This window comes from Bubalus kerabau, chromosome 21 (genome assembly GCF_029407905.1).
Source record: "Bubalus kerabau isolate K-KA32 ecotype Philippines breed swamp buffalo chromosome 21, PCC_UOA_SB_1v2, whole genome shotgun sequence".
NCBI classification, from domain to species: Eukaryota; Metazoa; Chordata; class Mammalia; order Artiodactyla; family Bovidae; genus Bubalus; species Bubalus kerabau.
Window position 1 is genome coordinate 5,421,916 of NC_073644.1, and position 12,747 is coordinate 5,434,662.

Here is a 12,747-nt window from a genome sequence, read left to right on the forward strand (position 1 = left end):
AATCTCCAGATTCATGAGGCACCCACAGAAGAGACAACCCCCCAAACCATATGTCCCACCCTGACCACTGACTCAAACACAAGCACCCACATCTGCTTGGACACCTAAGAAGCACGACCAAAAGACAGTGTCTGACCTCCCCCTAGTCAGGGCGACATCACCCTTCCAGCTGCTCAGACCAGTCATCCTGGCCCTCCTGTTACACAAGGCCACGTGCCCCCAGCACACAGTGAGGCCAGACAAACCGCAACATCGGAGTTTGGAGTGGAGAGAGGTTTACTGCATGGTCATGCATGGGTGGCACAAGCTCTAAAGAGCCTACAGCTCCCCCAAAGGGTTTCAGCAAAGCATTTTTAAAAGCCAGTAAAGTGTGTGTGGGGGGGTGGGGGGGTGGTCTCAGGGTTTGTGATCAGATAGGCGCAAACCTCTGCTTGGCTGATGGTGAGGGAGCAGGGTGGGGTCACAGGGGTTGAGCTCATTCCTCAGACTCCTGGAGGCCTGGGGCTGTGTGCTCACTGTCATTGAGCAGTTACGATCTCCCGTTTGGTGGGGGGTTTTCACGTCTGGGAAACCATTCAGGAGATGTGCATCAGATCAGATCAGATCAGTCGCTCAGTCGTGTCCGACTCTTTGCAACCCCATGAATCGCAGCACGCCAGGCCTCCCTGTCCAACACCAACTCCCGGAGTTCACTGAGACTCACGTCCATCGAGTCACTGATGCCATCCAGCCATCTCATCCTCTGTCGTCCCCTTCTCCTCCTGCCCCCAATCCCTCCCAGCATCAGAGTCTTTTCCAATGAGTCAACTCTTCGCATGAGGTGGCCAAAGTACTGGAGTTTCAGCTTTAGCATCATTCCTTCCAAAGAAATCCCAGGGCTGATCTCCTTCAGAATGGACTGGTTGGATCTCCTTGCAGTCCAAGGGACTCTCAAGAGTCTTCTCCAACATCACAGTTCAAAAGCATCAATTCTTCGGCACTCGGCCTTCTTCACAGTCCAACTCTCAAATCCCTACATGATCACAGGAAAAACCATAGCCTTGACTAGACGGACCTTTGTTGGCAAAGTAATGTCTCTGCTTTTGAATATGCCATCTAAGTTGGTCATAACTTTCCTTCCAAGGAGTAAGCGTCTTTTAATTTCATGGCTGCAATAACCATCTGCAGTGATTTTGGAGCCCCCAAAAATAAAGTCTGACACTGTTTCCACTGTTTCCTCATCTATTATCGTCCCTCAGAGAGGAGCTGAGCAGAGGCTGCGGGGGAGGGTCTGACCCCGGAAGGCCCACCAGGTCCTGCTCCTCCCTTGCCCTCATCCCACAGCCTCTCAGCCTGTCCCTGCTCTGCCTGAAGGAACGCCCCGCACCCAGCATCTCTCAGTGCCGGCCAGTCTCCACCCTGGACCACCTCACTGGTTTCTAACTGGCTTCCTGCTTCTGCTTCTCCCCACTCCAGTCTCCCTCCAGACGTCATCTCCCAGAGTGGCCGCAGTAGATGGTAAGGCCCTTGTGTGCCCGCCCCCCACCCCCTGCCCAATTTGAATCTCTAACCTATTCTCACGCTTCCCCTATTCTCCTCCCTCCAGCACAGTGGCTCCAATGGTTCTCTAAACACGCAGGCATCCGGCCACCCCAGGGCCTTTGCACTTGCCACTGAGTGTCCTGAAAGGCACGCCCCCTCCCCCAAGACAGGCACAGCAGCTCCCTTCCTTCCATGTTGAACTGCACGCCTTCCCCTCCAACACTTGCTGCCCTGGTCCCCGCCTCACCACCCTGTCACCTCTTATCCCGACTTCCTGTGTCCTTCTGTGCCTGCTCCCACTGGCTGTTATTAACTGACACAGAGACAAGTCCTTATCTCCAGGCAGACCTCCCTCCTGCAGTCTTTCTATCTGGCTCCCCACCCATCCTGTCATGCACACAGCAGTGGACGACAGGCACCAAGGAGACGAGTCCTCGCAGGGGGATTGGGGTGGGGGGGGAGGTGGCACTGTGCAGAGGATCCCAGAGCTTCACTGAGTCCCCACAGCCAGCAGCTGGAGCAGGGAGGGTGAGGCGGGAGGAGGCAGCCAGCAGAGGCTGTGCCCAGGAGCTGGAGAACGTGGCTGTTATCTGGGCGGCCCAGACCCCTGCGTGCAGCCTAACCTCCCTGCTGTCCCCCCGAGACGTGCACATCATCTGCCGTCCCTCATCTTGGTCAGCATCCACCAGCCACCCTGCCAGAGGTCTAAGTGTCCCCGGGAGCCCTCCCTCTTCCTCAGCGCCCCTCCCTGCCTTTCCCTTTCAATGGACTGCCTGCCCTCTGCGGTCAGCAAAGAGGGAAGCAGGTGGGGTCTGCAACTTCCGAATTCTGACTCCAGCCCTTTCGACAAAGGCAGCAAGTATTAATCAGGGGCCCACCAGCCGGGCACCCCTCCGAGTGCTTGACGGGCAGGCAGTCATTCATCATAACAGGCGTGCAGGTCAGGTGCCCGGCCGCCTCCACTCCAGCTGGTGCCTCGGGCCGCCCCAGACCCTGGGGGATCGAGATCTCATCTCAGAGCTGCTGTGAGGACCGGGGCTAAGGCAGGAGTTCCCTGCGTGTCGCTGGCAGCAGGCGAGGCAGGCACCAGGACAGCGGCCTCGCCGCCCCGCCCCCAGCGCCGCCCCGCCCCCCAGCCCGGGCGCCGGTGGACCCGCCTCGGCTCCGGGGGAAGTCTGCATTGTCCCCTCGGGCTCTGGGCGGCTCTGTCCCTGCCACATGTGGCACACGTGCGTGCTCGGCACACGCTGCCCTGTCCTGGCTCCTCCGTCTTCACCCCCTCTGTCAGGCCAAGCTCTACAGCCACCAGGCCGCTCCCTTCAGAAAGCCTCCCAGACCCCCACCGCCCGCCTCCTCTGGGGTGGCTGCCCTCCTCCGGCGCTCAGCCCCTCTTATCTCCTCCTTTGTCTGGCTTTAAGAACACAGTTGATTTAAGTGCATCGTAAATAGTCCTGAACACGTAAAAGCAAATGAAGGGGTGAAATGCTCGATCCATAACTGTTGCTCAGTGAGACGCTGGCCTTCCTGGAGAAGGAGCCCGTGCTCATCTCCTAGGGGCGAAGTAAGCTGCAGGCTGGCCGGTGGCCCCCACCCCTCACCCCTCATCACCCCCGGCCCCGCCTCCTGTCATTCTGACCAGCCTTCCAGGCACCACCTAGGCACCCGACTTCCCTACCCAGTGGAGCAAGGCCACAGTGTCTCTGTGCTCCCTGATTCGGGGTCAGGAGTTTGGGGAGCACACGGGGAAGATGGCTGCTTCCTGCTCCATGAGGCCTGGGAGCTCAGCCAGGGGGACCCAGAGGCCAAGGGGACCCAGGCTGGTTCCCTGCTGAAGGTGCTGGCGTGTCCCTGGGCCGCCCTTGCAGGACAGGGGCTGGGCTCCGAGAACGCTGGCCCGGGAGAGGGGTGCACACGGGCTCAGCATTGCTGGGACCTCACCCCAGAGGCGCAGAGCCGGACGCCTAGGGCCGGACATCACAGGGGTGCACCAGGGTCAGGGCAGGGACACGCACCCCCTCTTCTCCATGGCACTGGCAACAAAGTCACAATAGAAGGAGAACGTGGGTTTTGTGGGTTTGCAATGGCTGGGGGCCATGTGTGGAAAATACACCTGCCACACGGACACACAGCGGATTAAGCATCGCCCTGTCAGTGCGCATGCGCCCAAGGGCTCACCATGGTGTTGAAAACACGCCATTCAAGGTTGAGATCTCACCGGAGAACAGAAACTCTAGAAGCAATTAGAGTGGGAGGATGATACTTATTGTGTGTGTACACATTTCCTTCAAAAATACGCTGAATCCAGAATATCCTTCTGTAGTTCAAGAGTGACTGGGTCTTATGGAAAGCAGTTTGCTTTTATTTTTATTAATAAAATTAAGGAGCTATACTTAAAGAAAAATGCTAGATACATATGTGTATATATATACATGCACTTTTTGTATAAATACAAAATCAACAAATTGATGGTAGAAAAAGGCATGAAAATTTTTTTTGTTTGTTTTTTCCCACACAACCAAAGTTGTACATATCTCCTTGCCTTTTTTTTCTTGGATAAAAAGAAGTGAAGTGACAGGTGGCTTGTATGTGTTTGTGTTGTGTATGTGCATGTAGTCAAGAGATCTCTCTCGAATGTTTTCCTTGTTTACATAACTTTTTATGTTACACGTTGTGGAATTCATGCACCTAATTTTCTGGCACTCACAGCTACAGTGGAGTCTGTTCAGTTATTAACTGGAATTTACGGCAGAACCATCAAGCCTCAACAGTGTACAAGTAGATTATCTACTTTGTGGGTATCGTCAGCAACTATTCATTACAAACCAGAGATGAAAGTGATTCTAGGTCTAAGCAAAAATATAATTCCAAAGATATATCTGTTGATGAAGGGATTGTTTTTAAAAAAAAACTCATGCAGTCTGGTCTCCCGGACATTATTTAATTTCCTGACTTCCTTCAGTTTGGGTAATTTGGAGATTTAACTGGACTGAATAAAAATGTACTGTGTGTACCATGCAGGAAACTTTGTGCTCCCTGCTCCAACATGAAATGCGAAAGGCTGCTTCCTCTCATCATGTGAAGAGCAGTGGGAGATAGGGGGAGCGGTGGTATAACTTGCTCAGAAATATCCGAGACAATGAGGTTTGGATAGTTTATCTTTTACCTGTCAGAAGATCCACTTCAATTTTATTGAAACGAATAACATAAACCTCTGTCACTGTGCTCACAGATGCAAGACCATCTTCATGTGAAGTGTGACCCCACAGCCCCAAGGGGAAGCGCCCCCCTCTGCCTCCTTCACGCTGGTTCCTCCCACCAGCACGAGGGGCCCTCCAAACACCCATTCATCACTTTATCGTGTTCCTTGCTCCCTCACGTACACTGTCCTTGAAGTTCCCATGAATCAGGGGGCATTACATCCCCAAATACATGCATGGTGGGATTTTATAAACACTATAAGGACAGTTTTAACTGGAACTTGGCAGGTCTGCCATTTGCAGAGATGGCTGCTGGCATCTGTGAAGTTTCTACAAGCAGGAAGCAGGGTAAACATTGCTGTCTCCGTGTGGCCTGGACTCCCCGGTACTCAGCCTTCACTGACCTCTGCAGGTCAGAAGGCCATCCTCCTATTTCCTGGTCACCCCAGGAAGACATCTGGGGGAAGAAGATGAGATGTGGTTTATGATGCTAAAGTGAAAGTCACTCAGTCATGTCCAACTCTTTGCAACCCCATGGACTGTAGCCCAGCCAGGCTCCTCTGTCCGTGGGATTTCCCAGGCAAGAATACTGGAGTGGGTCGCCATTCCCTTCTCCAGGGGATCTTCCAGACCCCGGGATCGAACCCGGGTCTCCTGCATTGCAGGTGGATTTTTCACTATCTGAGCCACCTAAAACTGTCTCCCACATGGAACCCAGTATATATGGGGGGGGGGGCAGTTTAAGAGTGACTGGAGTCAAGGACCTGGGAGTCAGGGAGCTTCTGGGGTCAGTCAGTGTCCTGAGCGTCCTTGGATTCCTCCGGCTCCCCTACCTGCACCCAGCCACCCTCTACTGCAAGGAGGGAAGGCCCCACAGAAAACCGGGAAACAGGCAAACTTCACCTTCCGATCGGCCAGCGTTGCTGCTCAGCTGTCTTCCTGACCTCCCCTCTCCAACTCCAGAAACTCCCAGACGAATCTTTTCCGAAGAAAAGCAAATATTTCTGCGATGGTGGACACAGTTCTGTTGGCATCACCAGCACTGGAACGTGGTTCCCAGATTCCCGGTTTGTGAGGGCTGGCTGGGACAAGTGGCCCTGAAGCCACACTGGGAGGTGGCTCTCCTGGCGCGCGGCCGGCCCAGGAGACCCGGGCTGAGCCTCGCCAGGGGTCAGACTTCCGCTCCCTGGGGTAAACAGGGAGGGTCCCCGCCGGCTCCCAGAAAGCATCAGATCAGACCCCCGACCCGGAATCTAAGTCGTGAGGACTCCAGCATCTCCGCCAGCGTCTCCCCCTACGCCTCCTACTTTTCCAGCATCAGGAGGTCGAGAATCCGGGTTGGGGATGGGGGGAAGGGCCATCTGACTGTGTGCAGGTGACTGATGTCCAAAGGACAGTCTTCCTTCGGACCAAGAGCGTGACACTGACCACAAGCCAACAGATGCTCAGGCCGCAGACCCCAGGGCGCGCCCTCCCACTGTGGCGCCGGATTCCGGCGGAGCGCCAGTCTGTAGGCTGGATGCACGAGGACCCCCGGGAGCTCTCAAGGAGCCAGTCTTGCGGCGGCCCCGAACCCCGAGCCAGTGCAGCGGAGTCAGCCGGGCGGCCGCGCTTGGCCGCTCGCCGCCAGCGGAATGGGGCGTGGAGCAGATGCTATCGCAGGTCCCTCCCCGCGCTCGGGCGGGGTGGTTCGGAGGTTCAGCCGCGAGCGGAGGCTCTAGAGCCGCAGTTCAGCCCGGGCCGGAGTCCGCGCCGCCCAGGGCAGCCCCACGCGGGGCCCGCGTGCGCCCGGAGCCCGCGAGGCGGAGCCGCGGGGAGGTGGTCGGCGCGCGGGCGGCAGGTGGGAGGCCAGGCTCCCTTCGGCAGTGTTTACCTGCCTCGCAGGAAGCCCGGGAGGCGGGGGAGGAGCGGCGGGCGCGCCCGGCCCTCGGAGCAGCAGCCAGACTGCGCCGCCGCGCCAGCGAGGACGAGCCTGCGGCCCCGGAGACCGCGGCCCCGACCCCGAAGGCAGCGCCGGAGCCCCGGGACCCCGCGCGCTTGGGGCCCGGGCGGCGGGAGGCGGCCCGGACCCCGCAGCGCCCTCAGCCTGGAGAGACGATCGCCGCGCGGTGGGTGACCTCGCCGAGGGCAGGTGGGTGCCTTTGTCTGCTCCCTCGGAGCGGGGACGCGGGGACGGGGAGCGGGGCTCCATCGGGCGGCAGCGCAGGTGGCGGCAGGTGGCACCCGGGTGGCCACTCTGCGAGGGGTGGGCGCGGGTGTAGACGCCGATCCGGAGCGGCGGGGCTGTCCCCGACGGGTGTCCAGGTGTGGGCAAGGCCGGGTCGGGGGCCGGGGTCGTGGGCAGAGCGTAGGAGGCGCTCGGGGTGGAGTTTTGGGTGGGAGGTGGCAAAGGTCAAGGAGGCCACCCTGGGCGGTGTGGGACCGTTGCCTGGGCAAGCTTTAGGGCAGGCCGGGGTCCCCGCCGCTTAACGTGCTCCGTAAGGATACTTCTGGAGCTTACCCCCGACTCCTGCCTGCCCCCTCCCCCAGCCCGGACGAAAACCAGTTTCCCTTTGAGCGCCGAGGGCGGCGACAGGCAACGCTCCGGGCTTCCGCCTTCCGGAGGCCTGGCCTGGCTCCGCCGCGCCGCAGCGTCCACCTGCTCCCACCTGCGCGCCTGGCGCCCGGGTGTGAAGCCCCTCTGGGCCCGGGGACTGTCCGGCGTCCAGAGGGTACCGCGTGCTCTGCACGATTCCCGGGCACCCGGTGGCTCTGGCTCCTCTGGACTGCTGGGGGCACTGTCTCGTTTCTCCCAGGGTCTCCTTTCTCCCCTCCTTTCGGAAGGCAGAGGTGGGTTTGGAGAAGCCTTAGAGTTTCTCTGGGGATCTCAGTAGGACTCTGGCAGGAAACAAGCGCCTTTGGGTTCCTGGTTCTCTGTTTTCCAGTCGCGACAAGGTGAGGGAACCCATACCGTGACTTCACTTAACTTCTGCCGCGCGGCTGGAGTGTGGGCAGTCGCAGACCCGGTTGGGGGCGCTGGCTGTTCTGACAGGGACTCCACACCTGGCCTGGAGAGATTCTCAGAGGGCGCTTTAGGGTGTGTCCTATTTAAGACCTGTGGCTTTTGGACAAGACCCCCAGCTCAGGGAAACGGTTTGCAGAGTGTGGCCCAGGGGTCTGGGACACCCCGAGTCGGGCTCCGTCATGCCCCCGGCTCCCTGGCAGAGTCACACCAGAGTGCTGGGGGCCTTCATGGACGTGGGGAGCTGAGTGGGGTGCAGACCCAGCCGGAGCCAGGCCGGAGCAGCCCTTCAGGAAGGGATGGTCAGCACTGGGACGCAGCCTCACAGCTGTTTCTCCCAGTTCGGGGGAGGAGCCGTCAGTCCTCCTTTTTTTTTTTTTTTTTTTTTCCAAATGGGATAAACCAAAACCTGAAAGGAGGGAATCCAGTTAAATATTATGTAAAATGGTGGCTGATAGTAGCTCCCAATGGTTTAACTGTTCCGAAATGACTACCTTTACTAACTCAGGGTTAAACAAAAGCTCTTTGGTTCAAATTCACTTTAAAAACTTTCCAAAGTATCCCATTTCTGCCCAAAGACAAGAACACTTTGAGTCACTTGTGCTGTGATTTGGTGCTGAACCACTCCAGCCTGGTTTGGGTCGGGAATGGCTCTGGCCACTTGCCCTGAGCAAAGGCATCTGTGAATGTGGAAAAGGGCAGAGACCAAGCTTTCTGGCAATTCTTCTTTTTCTTCCTGAATTTTTGAACATTAATGGGAGGTTATGTTGTTTGACTTTCAGTTTCTGTCTCGAGTCTTTAAAAATCTTACACTGGATCACAGCTGTCCCTGGGCCTTTTCTCCCCAGGTATCCAGGTAGCGTTTCTGACCACTTCCCAGTGGCCAGGCTGTCTTCTGAGAGCCTTATATCATTGCATTAACAGGTGTGATACCCTGGGATGCCCTCATTTGATGTAACTGCCCTATTAGAACCCTCATTTTCACTGAGTAGGAAACCAAGGCACAGAGACACCCGGGGGCGCCCAGGACTCAGTTCCAGAAATCTGCCACCAGCCCCTGTTGCTGCCCTGCAGGGTGAAGAGGGCAACTTGCAACACCCACCGAGCTGCCTTCCTCTTTTCTGGCTTCCCTGGTGGCTCAGAGGTTAAAGCGTCTGCCTGCAATGCGGGAGACCTGGGTTCGATCCCTGGGTCGGGAAGATTCCCTGGAGAAGGAAATGGCAACCCACTCCATTACTTTTGCCTGGAGAATCCCATGGACGGAGGAGCCTGGTGGGCTACAGTCCACAGGGTCGCAAAGAGTCAGACACGACTGAGTGACTTCACTTCACTTTACTTCTCTGTCTTTAAAGTTCCACCGCTAAAGGGTGGCTACGCCCAGCAAAACGTGCTTCCTCTTCAGGGTGGTGGGACTGGAAGGCTGCTGTCACATCCCTGTTAGTCATCTTCTCCCTAACTTCCTCAGTAAAGTTGTCAATAAAGAGGGAAAGACAGTTCTCTAATGCCTCAGCACGGTTTTTAGTAAGTCGTCACTAAGCAGTGAATTGCTTCCACTGGTCCTTTAGAGCCACCGAAGGAAGCTTAAGTCAGCCTGAGCTTGGGGGCCCCAGAAGGTGGGTTTAATCAACAGTAAGTGTACAGTCATTTAACCAACAGTAATTATAATGATGCCGAAGCTCCAGTATTTTGGTCATCTGATGAGAAGAGACGACTCACTGGAAAAGACCCTGATGCTGGGAAAGACTGAGGGTAGGAGGAAAAGGGGACGACAGAGGATGAGATGGCTGGATGGAATCATTGACTTAATGGACAGGAGTTTGAGTAAGCTCCAGGAGATGGTGAAGGACAGGGAAGCCTGGCGTGCTGCAGTCCATGGGGTCGTGAAGAGTCGGACACAACTGAGCAATTATACACGGGGAGACCCTGCTGATCTCACACCACAGAGATGCGCAGTGAGCGCAGTTCAAATGTCCTCCTAAACGTGTGGTCTCAGGCTTCAGCCAGAGAAACGGAACCAGCAGACACACACGTGTGACTTAACATGAAGAACCGGGGCCAGAGAGGCCTGCAGGCTGCAGGCTGGAGCTCTCGGGCGCGAGCTGAGGCTGCCTCCGGAGAAAGAGCCACCCTTACTTTACAGCCAGGAAGAGATAACCAGCAATGCATACTATGAAGCTTTTAGCAGTGTCTGAGAGTCAATAACTGTTAAAAATTCATAAATATGGATCGGAACTCTGTGAGCATCACTGAGTAAGTGTGAGGCTCTATTATAATAATAATAATAAAGATGGATGCCTGGAGAGTGAGGATAGACAGACTCGGGTGAAGAATCTGGAATGTTCCAAACATTCTAAGACTCAGCAACATAAAACAAACCACCCAAGAGGAGAAGTAACTGAGCAGGCTGGCCCAGAAGAGAAAGCCCAGGGAGGCTAGGAAAATGGGAAGGGATGTTTAACCCACCAGTTCTCAGAAGCAGAAATCACATCAATGGGATAACTTTTCATACCCATCTGTAAAGATCTTACCATCTATGCCAAGTATTGAGGAAGACAAGGAGAACTGAGAACTCCCATGGTGGTGAGTAGGAGTATAAACAAAAGCAGACACTTTAGACAAGAGCCCAGAAAAGCTGAAGGCAGACGTTCCTGGGACCGGTGCTTTTAGTTCTAAGTGCATCCTCTAGGGAGAACCTGGGCTCAGCCACAGGGCACACACAAAGGTTACTCCCAGAAGCAATTTTTTAAAATATATATTTATTTACTTTTATTTATTTGGCTGTGCTGAGTCTTAGTTGTGGCCAGTGGGACTTTTAGCTGTGGCATGTGGGGTCTGGTTCCCTGATCGGGAATCGAACCTGAGCCTCCTGCATTGGAAGTGCAGAGTCTCAGCCACTGGACTGCCAGCAAAGTCCCCTGGAAGCACTTTTAAAAACTTTGTATTTTGAGATCGTTGTAGATTCACATGCAACTGTGAGAAATAATAGAGCTCCACATATGCTTATAACATCTTGCAAAACTGTAGAAGATATTGTAACCAGGAAATTAACATGGGTACGACTGATCAGAGGGGTTGAGATGTCAGATTTCACCAGGTGACATGCTCCCATGCGTCTGTGTGTGGTTCTGTATAATTTTATCACACGTGGATCATCGCGTGGCCACCCACGCAGGTGGGACCTCTCCATCACGAGGTCTGCAGGCTGCCCGTTGTGGCCACAGCCAACTTCCCCCTCCTGCAGCCCGTGTCCTTCGCAGCCGCTGCTTTGTTCCCCATTTTCTGTAATTCGTCATTTTGACAATGCTGTTTAGGCAGAATCATACAATATGCCCCCTTCTTTTTCACTGGCTTTTTTCACTAAGCGCAGTTCTCTTGAGATGTCTCCAAGTCGTTCAGTGTCTGGACAGCTCGTTCTTTTTTTATCACTGAGTAGCATTCTGTGGAATGGATGCCCCCCACCCCCTACTCCTCTAGTTTTTTGGTTTTAACCGTCCACCCTTCGAGGGTTTCCAGCTTGTGACTATTTGAGGGCACCTGCTGTGACGTACAGGTTTTTGTGAGAACACGGTTTTTGGTTTTTGCTTCTCTGGGATAAATGCCATTGCTGAGTCATACAGCGAACGCGTGTTCCAGCTCACAAGACTCTGCGCTCTTTTTTCCCAGAAAGTGTGCAGTGTTTACATCCCACTGGCCAGGTGTGCGTGGTCCTGGGTCTCCGTGACAGCGTTTGGCACCGCCACTGCGTGGTGTCTGAGCTGTTCTGACAGGTGTGTGCTGACACTTCACCGTGACTGCAGTCTGCGTCTCCATCGCAGACAGCGATGCCCGTCTTTCCACGAGCGTGTCTGCCATCTGCACATCCTCCCAGGGAGCAGCCTGGTCTTGCCTTTGCCTGCCTTCTGATTGGCTTGTTTGGTCTCGCTAGTTCCTTGTAGATACGCTCTGGAGACGGAGCTGGTGGTTTGCAGTTCCTCAGTCAGCGTAGCTTGTCTTCAGCCTAACCATGGGTGCTTTTGCAGGGAGAAACTTTTTCATTTTGATGAGATCCATTTGTTGATTTTTTTTCTTTGTGTCTTGTGCAGAATCTCAGACTACTGAGACCCACTGAATTGAAATCTGCATTGCTTATTTATTTAGTTTTGGCTGTGATGGTTCTTTGTTGCTGCGAGATCTTCCTCTAGCTATAGGGAGCGGGGCCTACTCTCTTAAACGCGGGGTGCAGGCTTCTCACTTTGAGGGTTTCTCTTGTTGTGGAGCACGGGCTCTAGAGCACAGGCTCAGTAGCTGTGTTACACAGCTTAGTGTAAGCCTAAGTTACACAACTCAGGCTTAGTCGCTCCGCATGTGGAATCTTCTTGGACCAGGGATCAAACCCATGTCCCCTACTTTGGCAGGCAGATTCTTAACCACTGGACCACCAGGGAAGTCTAATTTTTTTTCTTTTATGGATTGTGATTTGGGTGAACCTTTTGCCTAGTCTGGAAGATTTTCTCCTGGCTTCTTTTTGTCCTGCAAGTTTTATACTTACAGTTTGCACTGAAATCAGTTGTCCATTTCCAGTTAGTTTTGTATGATGAGTAAGGTTTAGGTGGAGGGTTTTGGTTTTGGTTGGTTTTTGTTCCTATATAGGAATGCCACCTTCCCCAATACTATTTGTTGAAAAGATGATCCTTCCTCCACAGACTTGGTTTTCCGTCTTCATCATAAATTGTGTCCACATTTTTGTGTGGCTCTATCTCTGGGCTCCCTGCTCTGTTCCCGTGATCGAGATGTCTGTCCGGCCACCCGGATCACACCGTACTGCTTACCAGGGCTGAAGGGTGACCCTGACCATCAGGTAGCCTGAGCCCTCTCACTTCCTTCTTATTTATCAGAATCCTGTTAGCTGGGCTGGCTCCTGTACCATTCTGCACATTTTAGAGTAAGCTTTATCGTGTCTACAAAACTCCTGCTGGAATATTTAGTGTGTGTGTGTGTGTGTGTGTGTGCCTAGTCGTATCAAACTGTTTGTTACCCTATGGACTGTAG

The 12,747-nt window shown here is 54.6% G+C and overlaps 1 protein-coding gene across 4 annotated transcripts in view; it reads left to right on the forward strand.

The window, feature by feature from the left end:
- Positions 1–6,415: 6,415 nt before the first annotated feature.
- Positions 6,416–12,747, forward strand: part of MBP (myelin basic protein) — a 106,877-nt gene continuing 100,545 nt past the window's right edge. For all 4 annotated transcript variants that reach the window (XM_055559494.1, XM_055559499.1, XM_055559504.1 and 1 more), the window contains exon 1: positions 6,416–6,849. The gene's annotated coding sequence lies outside the window, so the exon portion shown is untranslated. The remainder of the gene's footprint in view (positions 6,850–12,747) is intronic.